Source organism: Balaenoptera musculus, chromosome 2 (assembly GCF_009873245.2).
Source record: "Balaenoptera musculus isolate JJ_BM4_2016_0621 chromosome 2, mBalMus1.pri.v3, whole genome shotgun sequence".
Taxonomy (NCBI): Eukaryota; Metazoa; Chordata; class Mammalia; order Artiodactyla; family Balaenopteridae; genus Balaenoptera; species Balaenoptera musculus.
This window is the reverse complement of record NC_045786.1, coordinates 141,974,223-141,996,724: the sequence shown is the minus strand read 5'-3', so window position 1 is coordinate 141,996,724 and position 22,502 is coordinate 141,974,223. Positions and strand designations below refer to the sequence as shown.

The window sequence follows — 22,502 nt, the reverse complement described above, 5'->3', positions numbered from 1 at the left end:
TTATAATTACAACTATTACCATAGGAGTTTTCATTTTCTATATACCAAAATGTTCTTTGTCCTAAATCTTCTTTCATGAGAGGAATCAAAGCCAGCTCCTTTATAGGGACCCCACAGTCTTCCTCTTGGAGGACTTGGCAGGCTTCATAACTTCAATGTATTGACATTACTCCTGCTACATAAACCTTCCCTTCAAGTTTGGTGTGTCTGCTACCACATTGCCCAATTCTTCCACTCTTCCAAATACTGTGAAGAAGCTTCCCAGAAATCCCTGTTTGGATCAGCAAAAACAATTTGGTGTCATCAGCAGATTTCACCATTTCCTTTTGGAGTCATTAAAACGTTAAACAAGCATGATCTTGGTATCAACCCTTGGAGCTACTACTATTAACCTCTCTCCAGCTGAAGTCAAGCCATTCTCGGCTATGTTGTGATTCCCATCATAGGACCAGGATGTGTTTATATGCTAAAAGCTTGAACTCTTCTGGATTTTTTTTTTAACTGAAAGTTGCAAAATGCATTACGAAAGTAAAGGGGAAAAAGTTCCCAAAGTAAAGGCCAAAGAAACCAGCAAAGAGAAACAGCTCCTACTTGAGTAGTCTTATCCAAGCACTCAAACCACTTCATATTCAACTCATTCTAAAACCTCAACCAAAGTTTGACCTTTGCCCTCCAACTATTTACTTCTTTTATAATCATATGATAAACCTTATTAAGCACATTTGAAAATTCTACATGAATTTTAACTAGCAGGTCCAACTTATTAGCTTTTTCCCCTCTTTATTACATTTGAAGGGAAAAAAGCAAACAGTCCTTACTCAGAAAGTGAAAAAGCAAACAACTTCCTCCTCAGTCAGGTCTGTACTCTGACCAAGAGAAATCACTCTTTCTTTTATTCAAGTGCAAATCTGTTTGAAGCTTTCATTCTGCTTTCCCAGCCTGCTCTCTGCAGCTGCATAAAAGATGAGACATGGGAATGAAAGAAAACTAGATTGGAGCCAAAAAACAATACTGTCCATATGCAAACTCACTCAAAGAGCTGCAAGGCTTCGGTACATCCCCTCTCACTTTTTCCATTCTAGCAGAACCCTAGCCAAAAAGAGGAGGTACTGTACTATACCTGTCCAATCCTGTTGAAAACAACTTCTCATGCGTAATCAGGGGAAAGATAAGGTTACTAGCGCCCCTGCCCCGCCCCGCTCCCAGTCCTGACACAGCCCCTGAGGTGTTCTCAGGATCAACCTTTAGCTCTAAACTAGATGGAATGAAGCAGGATCAAGGGAATGACTGGAAAGATCCTCACAGGTCATCCGCGTCTTAAGATGCCTGTGGAGCAAGAGAGTGGCAAAGGCACAGAAGCAATAAACAGAATTTACTTCACCTGTCTTACCCCGTGCAAAATCAAGGCAAAATCTTCCCCTCCCGAAAGGCTAAATCTGCTGTAGACTTTCAGAAAGTCTGGCAGCGCATTAGCCTACATGCAAGGGTGTCAGGTAACCATAATCCCAGCAAACTACTCAGGCCAACAGTGAAGCAGGCAACTGAAAAAGTTCACCATCAATATCAAACTCTGCCGGATCAGAACGGTATTCTCAAGGGTTTTTACTCAGATGTCATTATAACTCCATGTTATTTTTAATACTGTTCTTTGGGTTTTGCCCCACAGAGAATTTCCAAGTCACAAGAGGATCATGAACAATGTCCAGATGTATAAAATGCAAAAATACTTCCCTCCCACTTGTGGATTCCAAGATAAACACCACAAGAAGCACGTGTGACTAAACTCAGAGCCCATTCCAAATTAAATAATGCATCATGTGCACAGTGTAGGGCTTAAAAAACAAAACTGCACAAATATTCTACACGGTTCATAAGCCAGACTTGAGCAAGCACATGACCACATTGTAAAAAGGAAACATGAATTGGAGAGTAGGGGTAAAGGGTGAGAAAAGTCTCAGACATGACCTTTCCCAGAAAATTGGTGCTACTTTCAGTGAACACTTGTATAATATGGGACATAGATGAAAGAAGAAATAGTATTCTTCCTTGTTTTTTTTCTGCTGATGGCTCTCAATTCTAAAACAACCCAGCAAATAGGAAAACCCTACAAATATTTCAAAATCCCTAGCTAAGCCATGCACAAACATCATTAAATACACACACACACACACACAGAGGTAATGAATACTTAAATGTCTGGCTGGCCAGTCCAGACAGAATCCTTTTGACCTATAAACTGTTTTCTACAGGGAGTACATGGAACCTTAGGGAGCACAGAAACAGGGCATTCAAGTCATGTTAAAAAACTTCTACATTATTTTTATTATATTTCAAAAAATTAAGTAAAGTAAAAAAACAGATGGATGGGTGAATAGATACTAAACAGACAGAGAAAGTTTGGCTGAGTTCAGTTTTTCTCCAATTTATCCTAAGTAAATGCTTCTAATAAATTAAGACTGGGAAATGTTTACTGAAATATCTTGATTTTTTAAAATTATATAGCATTTAATAGATACAGAAGAATATGTATGTTATGTAGGTTATGAAGTGTAATGATAAAAATAGATACCTATGAACCCATCACCCAATTTATGAATTAGAATAGTCCCAATCCCAATGAAGTTATACATGGGCTCCTCCTGGATCCCATCTTTCTGCCTCCCTCCCAATGATCATCAATATTCTGAATTGTGCATTTATTTTATTCTTGCCTTTAAAAAAATAATTTTTTCCACAGCTGATGTATTTGTTAATCCCCCTTTGTGTATGCTTCCACATTGGGGAGAAAAAAAAAAGAGTAAAGTCCTTACCTCAATGTATTTTTTTTTTTTAAGTATCTACCTGTTTGCCTATCTTCCCCCAAATGTAAGTACCTCAGGATCAGGAATTATGTCTCTAACTTCCCAGTACCTAACAAAGTAATAGGCGCAGAATAAGTGCTAAATAATTATTTTTCAACTAATCTTTCAAATTAGAGCCCAAATGCCTTAAATATTTCACAGTCAGAGCTGATCAACAACAATAAATATTGCTCCTTTAATCATTGCCTTTCTTCTATGACAGATATCCTATCCCCTGGAACCCAGGACCAAGGTTATCAATTATCTCCCTAGACTCCAAATCAATATAACAGTCACTATATCACCTCATCACACACTAGATAAAATCTTAGGTGGTACTGAAATTGTCAAATGAGACTATTCCTCTAGGGTCACAGAGTGCTGACTCCTTAGTCTGGGAGAGCACATTATCAGGCACGAAAGTTTAACATAATAGTATTTGAGCTACACTTAACCAGAAATGCCAATGGGACATGGAAGTGTCAACTGTTTTCTACTCAAAGACAGTGTCATCTACAAAGCAAACCATACACAAATTGATGGAGAAGTCCCTGCTATTTGACAGCAAAGAGTTTCACAACCACCTTAGACATTACATACTGAACACAAGTGTTTTGGGGGCTGTGTTCTTAAGGATAAACCTACACCTTCAATTATGTCACCATTATGCAGTATATTTGATTACAAATTTGTCCACCAGCCCAAAAGAGCAAAAGTGACAGTTAATGACATTCTGGATTCAAAACTATATGGTGCGACCTCCCCCAAAAGTGTTAGTGTTAGAAAATTTCTCTGACTCACCTCTTCTTTCTGAACAAGGCACAGATTAAGAAGATCCAAAATATCTTTCTGGGGGTAGAGGGGAATCAGGAGAGAATGTGCCAGAAGAACTTAAGCCAGTCATAAGACATCAATGTAAAGGATCTTTCTAAAGAGACAACTGTACTGTTATTCCAAAAGATTTAACAGTTACACTTTAGAAAGCAAAGTTTGGGGAACTGTTCACATAAACAAGTGTCACCTATAGTCTGAAATTCCCGCTCATATTGTAAAATATTAAAATTTAAAAAAATTAAAAAGCACTGTAGCACATGCCAAGCTACTTTACAAAACCCAAACCTTTTCACATAATACAGCTGAGAAGTCTTGGTCAAAAATCCATAATAACCTGCTGTATAAAAAATAAATAAATTCAAAAAGAAAAAAAAAAAAAGAATCCATAATGGTTTTAATAGGCCATTCCAGGAAAAAAATTCGGGACATTGAACATCATTCTCAGAAGGCTCTTAGTATTCTATTTCAAACACTCAATGCAAAAAAGAAAAAAAAAAATCACTCATCTGTGCCTATCATTTGCCACATATGACCATCTTTAAATTTATCTCAGTCAAGTTTTAAAATATCTTCACTGGGCTTCCCTGGTGGCACAATGGTTAAGAATCCTCCTGCCAATGCAGGGGACAAGGGTTCGAGCCCTGGCCCGGGAAGATCCCACATGCTGCAGAGCAACTAAGCCCACGCACAACTACTGAGCCTGCACTCTAGAGCCCGCGAGCCACAACTACTGAGCCCGCGTGCCACAAATACTGAAGCCCACGTGCCTAGGGCCTGTGCTCTGCAACAAGAGAAGCCACCGCAATGAGAAGCCCACGCACCGCACCAAAGAGTAGCCCCCGCTCACGGCAACTAGAGAAAGCCGTGCACAGCAACGAAGAACCAAAGAAGCCAATAATAAATAAAAAAAAAAATAAATTTATTTAAAAAAAATATATATCTTCATTATTACCACTGCACTTTGATATCAAGCTGAAGGTGTGGTAAGGGGACCAAGATGTTCTCGAATGGACCACTGGGAAAGACTGGCCAAAAAGATGGGCAAGTGATCACAACCATCTCAGTGTGTCACTCCACGTTCATCAGAGCAGTCCACTTGCCCAATTACTAATAGAAAAACACGACAGAGACCCTCCATTTTCTCCACCATCTAAATTAGAAGTTTTGTAGCCAAAGGGCAACTCTCACTCTATCTAAAGTCAAAGAAAGACAACAGCTTGTAGCGCTATGATGTTGATCAATTGTGAGGACATTTCTCTGATAGTGATTTGACTAAAGTAGAACTACTGCCATCCCTGCTGGAACCAGTTGGCCCTTTATTGGTTTTTGTTTTGTTTTTAGCTATATCTCTAAAAACATACATTGGCTGAACCACAAAAGAGGGAAACAACTATTCTCTTCTCACTATCCCAACCCCTAGCATTTCTCTACTAGTTTGTAACTAGGATAAGACAAAGACAGCAGGAAGAGGGTATGTTATATGCTAGAAGACATTATGTTTCACTCTTAGTAGTTTAGCTCTTTTTTGGCTTCCTATAATTGCGTTCCATACTGATTTAGGGAACAGCCTTGGGTATCAATATAAGACAACTGTCAACACCTTGTTCATCCCCTTCATGGCAACCTACCTGATATAACAAGTAAACACACTGCAATAAATCTATACCACCTTCTATGGTGGTAAATCTAAACCACCTTGCTTCAAAGAAGCAAGAAAGTGAAGAAACATAATGGGAGAAAATATCTGAAAATCAAGTATCTGATATGGGATTTATATCCAGAATATATAATGAGCTTTTACAATTCAATAACAAAAAGACAAACAGTCCAATTTAAAACATGCAAAGGATTTCAATAGACATTTCTCCAAAGAAGATACACAAATGGTTAATGAGCACATGAAAAGGTTCTCAGTATCTTTAGCAGTTAGGGAAACACAAATCAAAACCACAGTGAGAGGGCTTCCCTGGTGGCACAGTGGTTAAGAATACACCTGCCAATGCAGGAGACACGGGTTTGAGCCCTGGTCCAGGAAGATCCCACATGCTACGGAGCAACTAAGCCTGTGTGCCACAACTACTGAGCCTGTGCTCTAGAGCCCGCAAGCCACAACTACTAAGCTCGTGTGCCTAGAGTCCATGCTCCACAACAAGAGAAGCCACCACAATGAGAAGCCCGCACACCGCAACGAAGAGTAACCCCTGCTCACCACAACTAGAGAAAAGCCCGCGTGCAGCAACGAAGACCCAATGCAACCAAAATTAATTAATTAATTAATTTTTTAAAAAAAACTAAACGGTGAGATACCACTTCGCACCCACTACTAGGATGGTGGTAATTAAAATTAAAAAAAAAAAAGACAAGGGTTGGCAAAGACATAGAGAAATTGGAACCCTCATTCACTGCTGATGAGATTGCAAAATGGTAAAGCCACTTTGAAAAAACAGTTTGGCAGCTCCTCAAAATGATAAACATACAGTTACCATATGACCCAGCAATTCTACTCCTAGGTATATAACCAAGAGAAAGGAAAACACATGTCTACACAAAAACTTGTACGTGAATGCTCATAACTGCATTATTCATAATATCCAAAAAGTGGAAACAAATCAAATGTCCAGCAACTGATGAATGGATAAACAAAATGAGGTCTATTCATACCATGGCATATTATTTGGCAATGAAAAGGAATGAAGTGCTGATAACATGCTACAACACAGATAAACTTTGAAAATATCATGATAAGTGAAAGAAGCCAGTCACAAAGACCATATCTTATATGACTCCATCTTTATGAAATTTCCAGCATAAGAAAATCCATAGAGACAGAAAACGGTACGTAATTACCATGGGCTGGGGGAGGGGGAAATGGAGAGTGACTGTTACTAGGTATGGGGTTTCTTTGAGGGGTGATGAAAATGTTTTGGAGTTAGTGGTGACAGCTGCACAAATCTGTGAATATGCTTAAAAAAAACATACTGAATTATCTACCCTTAAAAGGGTGAACTGTATGATATGTGAATTATATCTCAATAAAACTGTTTAAAAAGCATTTGTTATTTGAAGGCTTTCTGTAACATGTTCTTTATAAAATAGCAAGCATTTTGAGATCTATAATGATACATCTATTTTGTGATATGTATTCTTGAGTTAAAGCTCTGGCATTCAATAAATAGATGTTGATCTACTGACATTGACTTCTGGGGGCAGTAGAAGTCACCCGCAGTGAAATTCGTCTTCCTATCTTTTACTCCTATACTCAACCCCGACTTAGTTCCAACGTACATCTTTGTAACATGAAGTCCACAGCAGGTCCTAGAGCCTGAAGTAGTTAATAATAGGTACCATCAGTCCCTATTATGTTAGAAATAAAAAAATTAGAAAACTACAGGTGGGCTATTTATCCAAGGTCAAGCAACAGAATCCAACATTAAAATTTAAGAGTTGTATTTACAGAATTGGCATTACAACTCCATCTCTATCTTAATGACTGGTGTATCATTTGGTTATCTTTGAAAGTGTACTTCATCTTATACTTCAAAGTAATTGTCTACACACTCTCTCATGTATGTGAAAAGTGTTAAAGGCAGGTCTTTCTGGTATATCCAAAAATTAACTCTTTCAGAAAGGTGTCCTATTAGGAAGCTATCTTTTTACCAAGTACACTATAAGTAATAAGATTTATTCATTCTTTCAACCAACACTTATTGAGCACTCACACCTGCCAAACACTGGGATTACATGAATGAATTAAATTAGACACAGACTCTACCATAAAAGAATTCACTGTTATGGAGAAACACAGAATGCCTTGTAAACAGGCAATGGCAGCAGCGTGCTATAGTTGATGAGGAAGTATGGTGCTGTCAGGAAAGTGTTCAAAATCAGAAGCCTGAATTCTACAAAGAGCCAGGAAGGCTGTAGACTCTAATCAGGAGATGGCTTGCTGAGGTCCCTATCTGAACCTATCATTCACTCAACACATTTAGACACCGACCCCCGCATACCCGTTAATAAGAGCCAAATAATGAACTGCATGCTCTGGATTCCTGAATTACTAGCCCTAGAGGAGCTAATTTTCAAATATTTTAATAAGAATACTTTTTTGAATTCTAGGAAAGGTTTTCTCTGGTAGGGGATTGAAATAGAGGATATGAAACAAACAAAACTAAAATTTAAAAGTATTCTTTTCCATATTATTTAACATACTCTACAAAGAAAGGGTCAAGATTTTAAGTTCAGATATCTTAAGCTCCCTTTACCTGTAAAATCTCAGAGGGTAGGGAGAACGTCTTGTTTACCATGGTATCCTCAGCTGACTCTCATTAAATGCATATCAAATAAATGAATAAACAAGGAAATATTGATAAATCAGCAACAAATGGCATAGGAGCCACTTTCCTGAGGTAATTACTGATGGTATTTGACAACCTCCTTCACAATATACCTGTTTACTTTCTCCTTTTCTCTCTTCTTGCCCTCCTACTCCTTTTTCTCTTTTTATCATTATCTCTTCCTTTCTTCCTTTCTCTTTTATTTTAAACCTGTGTCTTAGGACTGGCACCAGCTGTTCTCACTGGCCATTGCTTTGCTAGATTGACCCTAGTAGTAGTAAGGGAGTACTTGTATTTTCTAGTTATAAAGCACCACCTAGTGGTCTAAGCTCCCTTTATCCAGAAAGTACCACATAATAAAACTGAAAAACCTGAAAGTTAACTAAGAAATATCAATGAATTCCAGTTCTTCTGTTGTGCCAGTTTGGTCTTCTGGCAAAACCAGATACACTGAACCCATGTCTTTATATCTACAATTAAGTTGTCAGAAGTTACTGATGTTGATACTATACAAACATTCATAGTCATGAGTATATTTACTTTGTTTCTTACCCTAAAGCAGACAAATTCAATTCTGGTAGAATCAGCAAAGATATAATTCCTTTGAGATCTTTTATTTAAATTACACTTTAAACACTATAAAATCAAATCTGATTATATATTCCTCTGCAAAAACGTTTCCTAAACTTACCTGATTATAATCTAACAAGATATTAAGTGGCATTTGTCCTACTGTCCCTGAATCAGTGACAAGGGCCCACAGCTGAGAGCAAGAGGCAGTAAATGCCCAAATCAGGAAAAGCACCGAAAATTATGTCCAGATCTCTCCCCCAAGGTTTGCTAAGGAGTAGCAAAACCAGCTGGTGCATTTAACCAACCCTCCCAAAGACAGAACTAAGGCAAGGGAAGGGAGAGCCTGGAAGTCTGGCCTCGTGGGAGTGGCATCATCAGCTACACGGGCACCTCAAGAGAACTGGTCATAGAGACTGGGAGGCGAAGATGTCTGCAAGGAGAGACTGGCAGCTTGATTCCAAGTGGGCTGCTTGCTGAGCTGCGGAACCTGTAAGCACTTGAATTAGAGAGATATGTAGCTAACTGTCTGGAGATTCTTTTTTTTTTTTTTTTTTTTTTTTTTATTTATTTATTTTTGGCTGCGTTTGGTCTTTGCTGCTGCGCGTGGACTTTCTCTCTAGTTGCAGTGAGCGGGGGCTACTCTTCGTTGCAGTGAGCGGGCTTCTCATTGCGGTGGCTTCTCTTGTTGCGAAGCACGGGCTCTACGCGATCGGGCTTCAGTAGTTGTGGTGCGTGGGCTCAGCAGTTGTGGCTCGTGGGCTCTAGAGTGCAGGCTCAGTAGTTGTGGTGCATGGGCTTAGTTGCTCCGCGGCATGTGGGATCTTCCCAGACCAGGGCTCGAACCCGTGGTCCCCTGCATTGGCAGGCGGATTCTTAACCACTGAGCCACCAGTGGTTAAGACAGGGACCAGACAGTCCCTGTCTGGAGATTCTTGAAAGAAGAGCACTAGCTAGAGTAGTCCATGCCCAAAGCCCAAACCCCAAAAAAGGACTGTAGAGAATACAGCTTGCCTGGTAAGAAAAGGACTGGGGCCCTTGGGGGGCACATAAGAGAGCTTTATCGGTTCCAATGCCCCCAAGTTCAGAAGCATGAAGTAAAAGAAGGATGGGGAAAGGGGATGCCCGGGAGTACACCTACCCTGTGAAGAACACACCGCTAACACGGACCAGTGCAGGAAGCCACGGTTACCCTTCTCTGTGGGGGTCCTCACTGACAGAATGAATGAAGTTGGACATCTATAATCATCTGTACTAAGATCACAGCCCTGGTAGAGACCACCAGTATCTGGCAGAACTAGAAGATTTAGAACACTGCCCTCCACTAACCACCCTGAAAACCTCTAATTCCCTTATTCACTTATTCTGCTGCCAAAGAGGACCTGGATCTTGAAAACACAGTATCCCTGAGTTGGACCACAAGGAGTCTGAGTCACAGCTCTAGCCTGCACTGGGAGAATATATTTCCCAAAGTTATACATACATATATACATGCATACTCCTACACACACACACACACACACAGGAAAGTTGTGGTGTGTGCTCTTGCTTGAAGTCACCTAGACTAGAAATTTTGGGAAACAATACTTGCTTATATCTAATAAATTGGACTTGTTCAATAAATTGGTTACAGTAAGAACTAGCAGGGCACTGGCTAAAAACAGATTCCCAGCCCTCCTCTGAGGATGCTGATTTTCCAGGTCTGGGGTAAGCTTTAGGGGGTTTTTTGTTTTGTTTTGCTTTAACTTTCTACGTGATTCTTATGATCACACAAATTTGAGAAACACTGTCCTAGGAGGAAGTGATTAAATTTCTGAGTATGGCACCCCTGCTCTACGTGATGGCACTCATGTGTTTCCCAAGCCCTTCCTCTTACTCTATGCCACAAACAAATAAAAATGTTTGCCATTTCCACAAATAGTACTACATCTCCATGTCTGTCTTCTTAATCCATACTTTTCTTGGGATGACCTTCTCTCTTTATACATTTGGTAAATATCATTTACCGTACTTCTAACCCTCTATTTTATTACATTTACTTGTTTATAAGTTAAATTTCTTTCTTTGGGACCAAGAATTATCAGAGGGCAGGAATAACGTCCTAACTTGCCCGGTATTCTCAGGACCTCGCACAGAGCCTGACATATGGCAGGTGCTCTATCAGTGTTTGTTCAGTGAATTAACTTATGTTCCCAAACCATATATTATAGGATAACCATTTATTATAGGAACTTAACTACCATAAAATCTTACATGATATTAAAACTTTAAAGTGATAATCTTCATTTAGATTATCTTTTTCTCCCCTTGCAGTTTTTCTTTATGTACTCGCTCCATTTATCTGTACAGTATATATATTAACTGACCAAGTGAGAAATTAGATAAGACATAAATATCATTCCATATTTATATGTGAGAAATATTGATGTGACACAAAATTGCTACATTTTTTATTATGGCCAAAGTGTACCAAGAAAAATGCAAAGTCTAGGCCAAATAGGTTTATAATTAATTAAGAAGTATTCTTTGAACAGTGCAATTTGAATTTGCTTGTAATCAATCTCCAACTACAAAATAACTTTAGAGTGAAGAAGTCCACACACAAAGAAGTTCATTATTATATTGGGAAAACATTACCTTATTGGCATAAGTCAATGGGGTATAAGCCATCTTGGGAGGATAAAATAATTATAATTTATTGATTATAATTTAATAATTATAATTTATTATAATTTAATTATAATATAGAAATTTTAGTTGCTTTCTATACCTAAATTAACAACTGAAAGTTTTCTCCCTTGCACTATTCCACACTCATTTTAAAAACAAGACGTTCGTCATGTACCACAATGTTCATTGCAGCTCTATTTACAATAGCCAGGACCTGGAAGCAACCTAAATGTCCATCGACAGATGAACGGATAAAGAAGATGTGGCACATATATACAATGGAATATTACTCAGCCATAAAAAGAAATGAAATGGAGGTATTTGTAATGAGGTGGATGGAGTTAGAGTCTGTCATACAGAGTGAAGTAAGTCAGAAAGAGAAAAACAAATACAGTATGCTAACACATATATACGGAATCTAAGGAAAAAAAAAAAAAAAAGGCCATGAAGAACCTAGTGGCAAGACGGGAATAAAGACACAGACCTACTAGAGAATGGACTTGAGGATATGGGGAGGGGGTGGGGTGAGATGTGACAGGGTAAGAGAGTGTCATGGACATATATACACTACCAAATGTAAAATAGATAGCTAGTGGGAAGCAGCCGCATAGCACAGGGAGATCAGCTCGGTGCTTTGTGACCACCTAGAGGGGTGGGATGGGGAGGGTGGGAGGGAGGGAGATGCAAGAGGGAAGAGAAATGGGAACATATTGTATATGTATAACTGATTCACTTTGTTATAAAGCAGAAGCTAGCACACTATTGTAAGGCAATTATACTTCAATAAAGATGTTTAAAAAAAAAAAAAAAAAAAAAACAAGACGTTCTTGGACTTCCCTGACAGTCCAGTGGTTAGGGCTCCTCGCTTCCAATGCAAGGGGTGCGGGTTCAATCCCTGGTCGGGGAACTAAGATCCCACATGCTGCATGGTGCAGCCAAAAATAATAATAATAATAAAAAATAAAAATAAGACATTTTTATAAATATACAGTGCCATACATACAAAAATAAAATAAATAAAATAAACATATATACATATATTTTAAATTCTTTAAACTAACAATAGTTTCCCCCTGCCTATCCCCTGAAAAAGAAAAAAGAAAAAACTTTCTTTTCTAGAGTGTGGAACGATTTTTCAGCTAACCCAACAGTTAGCCCCAAGCTGTTGGTTTGACAGTTCAATTACAGATGCTGAAGGAGCTAAATACTAGATTTCTAAACCTACATTCCAACTATGGGTGGTCTAGGAGCAGAGTACTAAGCTTTCCAAACCTTCACAGAATACAGTAATTACCCACTTACTTGTGTGTACGCCATACTACAGTGTAAGCTCCTTTAAGTTGGGAACAGTTTATTCCCTAACTCTCTGAAAGAGCTATGAAACTCCTTCAGAATAGTCAAACACATCATATGTCAGTTCAATCTTCTTCTTAGAGACATCTTCCCTGGATCTTACATCCTCCTGCCCCAACTGTACTTACTGATCATCTCTAGACCTGCTACTCAGCTGTCATCCTGCTTTATTTCATCATCATTCTAGGAATTTCCTTTATGTCTCTCTAGTGTTATATCCCATTTTCCTGGGTTTCATGTCTTTTTTCTTTCATGTCTCTTTCATGTCTTACCTCTCTTTTTGATCCTTCAATAGCTTTCTGAGAAAGGATGTATAGGAGATAAATTTTTTGAGACCCTGCATTTGGAAAATATTGTTATTTTATCCTCATAACTGACTGATTATTTGGCTGGACATAGAAATCTATGTTTGTAATCATTTTCCCTCAGAACCTTAAAGGCATTGCTCCATTGTCTACTTGCTTCTTGTGTTACTTTTGAAAAGTCTGACATTCTGCTAACTTCTGTTCCTTTCTTTGTGACTTGTTTTTCCTCTCTGGTGCTCTAAAATGTCTTGGTAATATGTCTCTCCCCCGCCCCCCTCACCTCCAACCATTCATAGTGCTGAGCACTTTCCTTTTCGAAACTCTTGTCCTTCAGTTCTGGAAATTTTTCTTGTCTTGTTTCACTGATAATTTCTTCCTTTCGTTTTCTTTGGTCTGTGTCTCAGAAAGTCCCATTAGAAAGGAGTTAGACCTCCTAAATGGATTCTCTATGATTTTTAATATTTCTCTAATATTTTTGCATCTCTCTGACTTTTATTTTCTGGGATATTTCCTCAGTCTTCCAATCTATTATTTTTAGAAGTTCTGCTATTATATTCTATGAGCTCTTTGCCCCTGAATATCCCCGTTGCAACTTCTTATTCTTGTTTCATGTAGCAATATATTCTCTGATCTCACACAGAAAATTATGTCAGGTACCGTACTAAGTGATTTATATTCACCATATTGAATCATCACAAGCACCCTATGGGTGTATGTCTTTTTGCCTATGTGGGTGCCTAACAGACATCTCAAACTCAACATACAGAACTGAACTCCTGACCTTTCCCCTAAAATTTGCTCTACCCAAAGTCTTCCTCTTGTCAGTTAATAACAATTCCATCCACCCAGTTCTTCAGGCCAAAAGCCTAGGCTACTTTTTTTGTTTCACACAACATATCTAAGCCATCAGAAAATCCTGTTGGCTGAACCTCCAAAATGTATACAGAATTCAACCATTCTTCAACATCTTCATTTCTACAACTAAGTCACCATCATCTCTCACCTAGGTTACTATGAAAGCTTCCTAACAATTCTCTCTGCTTTTTTCCTTAACCCCCTATAGTCTGCTCTCCAGGCGGCAACCAGAGTGAGCATTTTAAAACCTCATTTAAAACTTCACTCAAACGTCACCTTCTCAATGATGTCAACCCTGACTACCCTAATTCTGCACCTGTTCTCCTCCCTAATCCATTTCTCTAAGACCCTGCTCTGCTTTTTCTTTTCTTACAGCAATTACTATTTTTAACACATAATTTCTCTCTCTTGCTTCTCCCCCCACTAGAATATAGGCTGCAGAAAGGAAGAGACCTTCATTGTTTTGTTTACTGATGCATCCCCAGCACATAGAAGAGTAATTAATAATAAATGTGTTGAATGAATGAATGACTTTTATATGTAAGAGAAGTAAGGCCCACAAAGATTAACTTGTCTAAGGACACACAGCCAAAACATGAAAAACCTGGTTAGAATTCTTGTTGGCCTGGTGCCAAAGTCTACATGTTTAAGTTAGACTGCCCCTTGTCCATGTCTACGATTAAAATGAGGTGAATCCTCTATAGACTTCCAAGCTTTGCACGTTTTTTTCTTATATTTCCAACAAAGGAAAAAATATAACCCTTTGTATAAATTCTGAGGGAGAGTGTTTATGCAAATGTGTGAAGCTGTAGAAGTGATGGCATTTAACTCAATAAAAGCCAGCAGATTAAACAAGACTGGAAATTTCTTTCAGCCCTTCAACTACCTAGATGGGAACAAGGTTGCCAGAGGAACATCTAAGTAGGAATCTCTGACCCCCTGGTAGGATATGTACTGCTTCCTCCCACTTTTACTTAGCAAGGCATGCCTTTGATGTACATACTATATGACTTTATCCAGGATTTTCCAACCTTTCTTCCAAAGATTTACTTTAAACACATGCTATTATGTATTTTAACTGGACTATTGAAAAGTTTTTGGCTGCTTCCTCTATTCCTATTCAAACATCTAAATTGCATATTCTCCTTAAATAAGAGCTAGGGAGGGAAAAAGCCTCAGGCTCCAAGAGGAAATATTACTTTTTTGTATTGGCAGGCTTAGAAAGGAAGGATAGAGACTTATACATGTCATAACTTTATAGACGATACTAACAAAGAGAATCAGTACTGTGGTACAAGTATGTCATTTGATAAATATTCTCTGTGTTATGTAAGAAAGACACACTTCACCCCCTCAAGTTAAGAGGAAAGCTGGGAGGAGGCCTTTTATTCATCTCTGGCAGTAGGTCTGGGAGGCAGGACTAAAGTTGCAGGAAAACAGAACTGTTTTGCTTATTTTCACATCCACTACTTACCTGATGTCATTTCCCTCCCAGCAAGTATGATAGAATCCAATAAAGCTACAGGAATCAGTTCTGGAAAAAAACAGTAAGCTATTGCCAAAGCAGGGGAGAAAGTAAGCAGTAAGGTGTCTATTTCCAAAGAATTCATTCAGGCACTTTCCTTTCTCCAAAATACCACAATTTTTTCATTCACTATTAAACTCAAGTCCATCCAGTAAACTTTACTCAGTTAGTGCAGCAAACAGTTGCTGTTTTTTGCCTGACCGTCATTTAATCCTCCTTTCTTCTGGTAAATATACCCCATTTCTTTTGAAAACCCCTCCAGATTCTCAGACCAGGTGTTTTGGGAGGAGCCTGTAGGAGTGGAGTGTGCCATCCAGGTCCAGCAGGTGCAGCAAACCCTCCCGCCACCGTGGGCATATGATGGGGCTAGTCCGGTCAGAATGAACCCCAAGGACTTGTACAGGAGCTACGAGGAAGTGAAGACATAAATCTAAAGCTGTTTTGCCAAAAGTAGACCCTGAGAATGAGGGTAACACTGAAGAAAGTAGAACAGAAAGATCAAGAGAAAGAAGGCTGACTCTTGATGAAATCATTTGAGCCCTCTGGATTAAATCTCACTTGAAGCTAGACAATGTATGTGTGTGTGTGTGTGTGTACACGTGTAAATATGCACATGTATATATATTCTAATATAAGGCATTTACGAGTAATATAAGGCACTCAACAAACATTAACGATTGCTATAAGGAGTGCTGAAAATCATACTTGATTTCTGGAAAAACTGGAAGTTCAGAAATGAGGCAAAGATCAATTTTCAGGGTTACAACCATATAAGTAACTATTTTATTCACTCAAGCTGCCAGCAAAGTCCAGGAATATAGTAGAGGCAGAGTGGATACAATATTTCTAGAATTATTTCTACTATCTTATTGTGCAGACATTCAGCCTTAGATTAATTAACCAGGTGAATGGTGAAATGTGTTACCATTAAAAACAGCATCCTCTTTCCCACTGAGCAGTTTTATTGATCATTCCAAAGCCTTTTCCTTTCTCACTTGCTTCTTATTTCCATCCACTTCAACTTCATTTCCTCTGTCTACTTAGACCTTCCCAGCACTAAGTTAAAAATTCTAGTAGTCTTACTATATCAAAATTAAAGCATCATTCATTAACTTGATAAAATAATACATACCTTAGTCCTAAAGCCAGCATCTTATTTAATAAAGAAACACTAGGGATGTACCCACTAAAATCAAATGCAAGGCAAGGATACCCACTATCACCACTACTATTCAACATTGACTGAAAGTATTAGCCAGTGAAATAGGCTATACTTATGAGAGGGAACTAGCCCTACCAAACACTAGAACATAAAACAAAACCTCTATAATTAAAACATGCAGATTGCCTTGAACTGTGATCCTGCCTAGGTTTCTCTCGTGGGCTTCTAGTTCTCCTGACCTGAGTCTTTACATTTTTTTTTCAGTTAAAAAAAAAAAGCAGTAGCAGCACACGAATAGACAGAACACGAAATAGAGTCCAAAATCAGACCCACATACATATAGAAACTTAGTAATGATAAAGGTGGTATCTCAAATCACTAGAACAAAGATGGATTTTATAAATAAATAAATAAATAAATGGTGGTGGAACAACTGTTTAGCCATTTGGAAAAAGATAAAACTAGGTCCATACAACAAATCATTCACACACATCCCAAAGGATCAGAGATCAAAATGTAAAAAATGAAACTATAGTCAATTCTTGGTATTCATGGCAATTATGTTCTACAAAGTCTCTGCAAACACTGAATTCGCAAATACTGAATCATTGCTCCTAGGTGAAACACAGCATTAGGTTCCTACAAGCCTCTGGTCACACATAATATTTTCAACAACTGATCAACACATAACTTGTTTTATGTGTGTTTTTCGTTCAAAGACACCTTATTTAATACATGTTGTTGATTCATTAACACTGAACACACTGCCGCAGCACTATAACTCATGCCTAAATGAAGCTTATCTAATACACATATTTTCTCCCTAAGGTACATCACAGTCTTCTTGTGCTTAACTGAAGTGCTGAGGACACACCACTTCAGCACTACGCTTTGGGGCCATTTTAAACAGTAAAATCACCAACAAAAAGCACAAAACTATGAAAAGGACACCATTTACAATACGAGAGTGACTCAAACTTTTTGCCACTCTGCATATATCTACAAATGACTGCAAGAGCACCAAGAGTATTAATTTGGGGTTACAAATAAATTTTAGTGAAGAGGCAATTTTACAAATACAGAATCCACAAACAATGAAGATCACCTGTATGTACATACTTCAAGAAAACACAAGTACTTGGCTTCCTCTTTAACCTCAGTATAGGGAAAGGCTTTGTAACTATGACTCAAATTCTGGATATACTTAAAAGAAAATATGTTTATATATGACTACATAAGAATAAAAAACTTATGCATGGCAAAAAAATGTACAAAAGTCAAAAGAAAACAAACAGAGAAAGTATTTGTAAAATACATCACAGATAAAAGGCTAATAATCACCAATAAATTTTTAAACCCTTAAGAATTAAGGGAAAGAAGTCCAAACACCCCAAAGAAATATGTGCAAAAAATCAATAATTTACACAAAAAGATATAAAAATGACCTTTAAACCTAAGAAAAGATGTTCACCTTTTCTCATAATAAGAAAAATGCACTGAGATACCATTTCTTAGCTATCAGATAAGCAAAATTAACAAGTATAACATACTATGCTGCTATTCTTATATACATTGCTGGTGGAAATGCAAATTAGTACAACTCTTACGGAAAATTTGGCAATTACTAACAAAATTACATATGAGTTTACCTTTTGACCGAACAATTCCACTTCTAGGAATTGACCATGAAGATATACTTACGACAGTACTAACATCCATAAGCACAAGGTTATTCACTGCAGCATTGTTTATCATTGTCAAGTACTAGAAAATAACCTAAATATCCACATATAGAAGAGTGGCTGAATAAACTAACAAACTATGGCATATCCACACAATGGACTTCAATGTAACTGTAAAAAAGAATGAGAAAGATGTCTGTGAACTGATACAGAGTTATTTGCAGGTTATAATACTAAGCAGAAAAAGCAAAGTATAAAAGAATAACTATATATTGTACAAATCCATTTATATAACATATTCAGAATAGGCAAATTCATAGAGACAGATAACAAATTAGTAGTTGCTAAGGGCTGGGAGGACAGGAGAGTGGAAAATGACTGCTAATGGGTATGGTGTTTCTTTTGGGGGTAATAAAAATGTTCTAGACTTAGTGGTGATGGTTGCAAAAGGGTAAAAATTATTCTATGTGAATGACACCTCAATAAAAAATTTTTAAAGAGTATCTATAGTATGCTGCATTATGTAGAAGAAATAGGGGGAAGAACATCTGCATGCATATGCTTTTATGCAAAGAGAAACACAGGAGGGATAAACCGGAAACTTAACGAGATTTTTTATCTACTGGAGGTAGGTGGAACGGGATGGAATGATGAGCAAGTGGAAATGGGATAGAAGAAACGGGGGCGTGACTTTTCTTTGTGTATACTTCTAACTTCTGTATACTTCTAACTTTTAGAACTATGTTAAAAATAAATGCAGCGGGAATTCCATAGCCGTCCAGTGGTTAAGACTCGGCGCTTTCACGGCCATGGACCCGGCTTCGATCCCTGGTCAGGGAACTAAGATCCCGTAAGCCGCCTGGTGCAACCAGAAAAAATTTTTTTAATTTTTAAAACATAAATGCAGAAATAAAATCAAGCAGGGTGGGGGGAAAACCCTAAAATGGTATATTAACAGAACTATTTTTCAAATGTATAACATAATCACACTGGGGTGGGAGTGGGGGGAGGGGGTAAAGAATGAACCAAAGTAGCTTTTAAACACAATATTAGAGTTACAGTCCCTGCTTAAAGATTCTTTTAAGTACAAACAAATTGTAAATTCTAAATAGTAGGGAGTTTTCCCCCAGGGGTTTAGGTTAGCATTTCTGAAACACTTTGTGTATTCTGTGATTGAGTAAATAAGTAAATATACTATGGAAAATGAGAGTCAGGTTTCCCACCATTGGAGAAGGGATTTACAAATGCAGAAAGGGAGAAGAATATCATGAACCTGTGATGCTGGAGTAGAACTGGCAGTATCAGTATGAAGTCAGGATTTTACACAGATAGAAGTAGATAAAGATGTAAACATAAATGTAGAAATAGATGCATATGTGCACCTACACACATGCTGGCGCGCGTGCGCGCACACACACACACACACATGCTTTTTTCCCCTAGTTATGTCTGCTAAAAGGACCTAGAATCAATGAGCATACCAATTACCCAGATTTTGGTTTCTAAATACTACTTTTTTTTTTTTTGGCTGCGTCAGGTCTTAGTTGCAGCATGCGGGATCTTTCATTGAGGCACGCAGGCTTCTCTCAAGTTGTGGCATGAGGGTTTTCTCTCTCTAGTTGTGGCGCATGGGCTCCACAGCGCGTGGGCTCTGTAGTTTGTGGCACGCGGGATCTCTCGTTGAGGCGCACGAGCTCAGTAGTTGTGGCGCGCGGGTTTAGTTGCCCCGCAGCATGTGGGGTCTTAGTTCCCCAACCAGGGATCGAACCTGCATCCCCTGAATTTTAAGGTGGATGGATTTGTTACCACTGGACCACCAGGGAAGTCCCTCTAAATACTATTTTCTATTAAAAGAAGCAAGAATTGATTCTAAGCCTGGGAAAGTATGGGTTGGCCAAAAAGTTCGTTCAGGTTTTTCCATAAGATGTTCCGGAAGAATCCAAACAAACTTTTTGGCCAACCCAATACAAGATGAGCATTGGAACATCATTTTATGTTAGAAGGAAAGTACTCAAAGAATGATGAGGATTTGTCAGAAGGACATACAAGCGAGCTAGATGAGGTTTCCACTGGCCAAATCTGGGACAATTTCAGAATCGGAATAAATAACAGTAATGGTTTACAGATCACTGAATAAAAAAAAAATTCATGAGTTCATGCTTATAAAAATAAATAAATAGATAAATAAACAGAAAAAAAGGAAACCTCTTCCTTACAGTGGAAAGCCCATTAATAAATGTAGATAAAATGATAGTATTAGAAAATCACTATTTGACAACCATCATAGTAATAACTGATTCAGGCAAGAAGCATCAATGGATGCTAAAATAATGAAAGCTTGAGGAGTAACAGAATATTTATAACCTCAAAGTTATCTCCTCATAAGACACTTTAATTCCAAAGGGGAAAATCGTAAATTTACAGTAGAAAACCTGGCAGATACTTCCTAAACAAAGTGATTAAAGTTAACACCAACAGTAATAGAACAAATCAATATCATGCACATTCTGTTATGATACACTGAAAAGAATACGCATCACTTCTGTGGTATTCTTGTCAAAAAGACTATTTCTGGCTTCCCTGGTGGTGCAGTGGTTGAGAATCTGCCTTCCAATTCAAGGGACACGGGTTCGAGCCCTGGTCTGGGAAGATCCCACATGCCGGGGAGCAACTGGGTCCATGAGCCACAACTACTGAGCCTGTGCATCTGGAGCCTGTGCTCCGCAACAAGAGAGGCCACGACAGTGAGAGGCCCGCGCACCGTGATGAAGAGTGGCCCCTGCTCGCCACAACTAGAGAAAGCCTTCACACAGAAACTAAGACCCAACGGAGCCAAAAATAAATAAATAAATAAACAAATTTATTTATTTAAAAAAAAAAAGACTATTTCTTACATCTATTCGTGTGAAAACTCAGACTAAAGGACATTCTACTATTTAGGTGCATATTTAGTAAAGAGACATGCATACTTAGGTAAAGAGGCATCGCACACATATAGGTGAAGGAACAAAACACACAAGCAATCATACTTAAACTCTCATTAAAAACTTATCTATTGGGCTTCCCTGGTGGCGCAGTGGTTGAGAATCTGCCTGCCAATGCAGGGGACACGGGTTTGAGCCCTGGTCTGGGAGAATCCCACATGCCGCGGAGCAACTAGGCCCGTGAGCCACAACTACTGAGCCTGCGCGTCTGGAGCCTGTGCTCCGCAACAAGAGAGGCCACGATAGTGAGAGGCCCGCGCACCGCGATGAAGAGTGGCCCCTGGTCGCCGCAACTAGAGAAAGCCCTCGCACAGAAACGAAGACCCAACACAGCCAAAAATAAATAAATAAATAAATAAATTTAAAAAACAAAACAAAAAAAAAACTTATCTATCGGGGCTTCCCTGGTGGCGCAGTGGTTGAGAGTCTGCCTGCCAATGCAGGGGACACGGAGTCGAGCCCTGGTCTGGGAAGATCCCACATGCTGCGGAGCAACTAGGCCTGTGAGCCACAATTACTGAGCCTGCGCCTCTGGAGCCTGTGCTCTGCAACAAGGAAGGCCGCGATAGTGAGAGGCCCGCACACCGCGATGAAGAGTGGCCCCCGCTTGCCGCAACTAGAGAAAGCCCTCGCACGGAAACGAAGACCCAACACAGCCAAAAATAAATAAATAATTAAATAATTTAAAAAAAATAAAAAACTTATCTATCGATGATTATCACTTAAATCAATCATTTTTTTCTGGGGGTCACAAAATGATGATCTTCTATTTCTATCATTTCTTCCATATTTATTAGCTGGAATTCTTCTGTAAAGGGCTATTTGATTTCCCTGAAGTATAGCTAATACAGAAGATAGGGTAAATGCTGAATTTTTTCCTTTAAATTGCCAATTTTCAGACTAAGGAATTAGTGCCCTAGTTTCTCCAATGGTTCCCAGTGAGATGTTGGGTATTTCTCCTTTTATCATTATGATATATATTATTTTATGTATTAAATGTGTTTCAATCAATTGTGTAGGGTGTTCTGTTTTGTTTTTGAGACTCAAATTTTCTCATCTTTGGCCAATAGGAGCCACTCATGCATTTGAAGTTGAGTTTTAGACACAAAGAATTTGAAGAGCTTATGAGACATCCATTGGTTCCGAAACAGGAGACCAAAAAAAAGAAAAATACTATAGAAGTATAATTCTTATTCCTAAGGCATCCTAACCACCATACAGAGGTGCCTGAGAGGATTTTTTAGTACAAATTAAGATTTTAAAATTAATATATTCACTAAACATTTACTTCATCTGTCTGGATTTTTTTTCTTTTCTTCTATTTACATTATGATGATTAATGTGTCCCAGTCTATTAGACAAGGTTCCTACCCTCAATGAGCTTAGTA

General features: G+C 38.4%; 1 protein-coding gene across 2 annotated transcripts in view; it reads right to left on the bottom strand.

Annotated features, from left to right (window-relative positions):
- Positions 1–22,502, bottom strand: part of RAD51B (RAD51 paralog B) — a 613,215-nt gene that overhangs the window by 503,041 nt on the left and 87,672 nt on the right. The gene's annotated exons all lie outside the window — the stretch shown is intronic.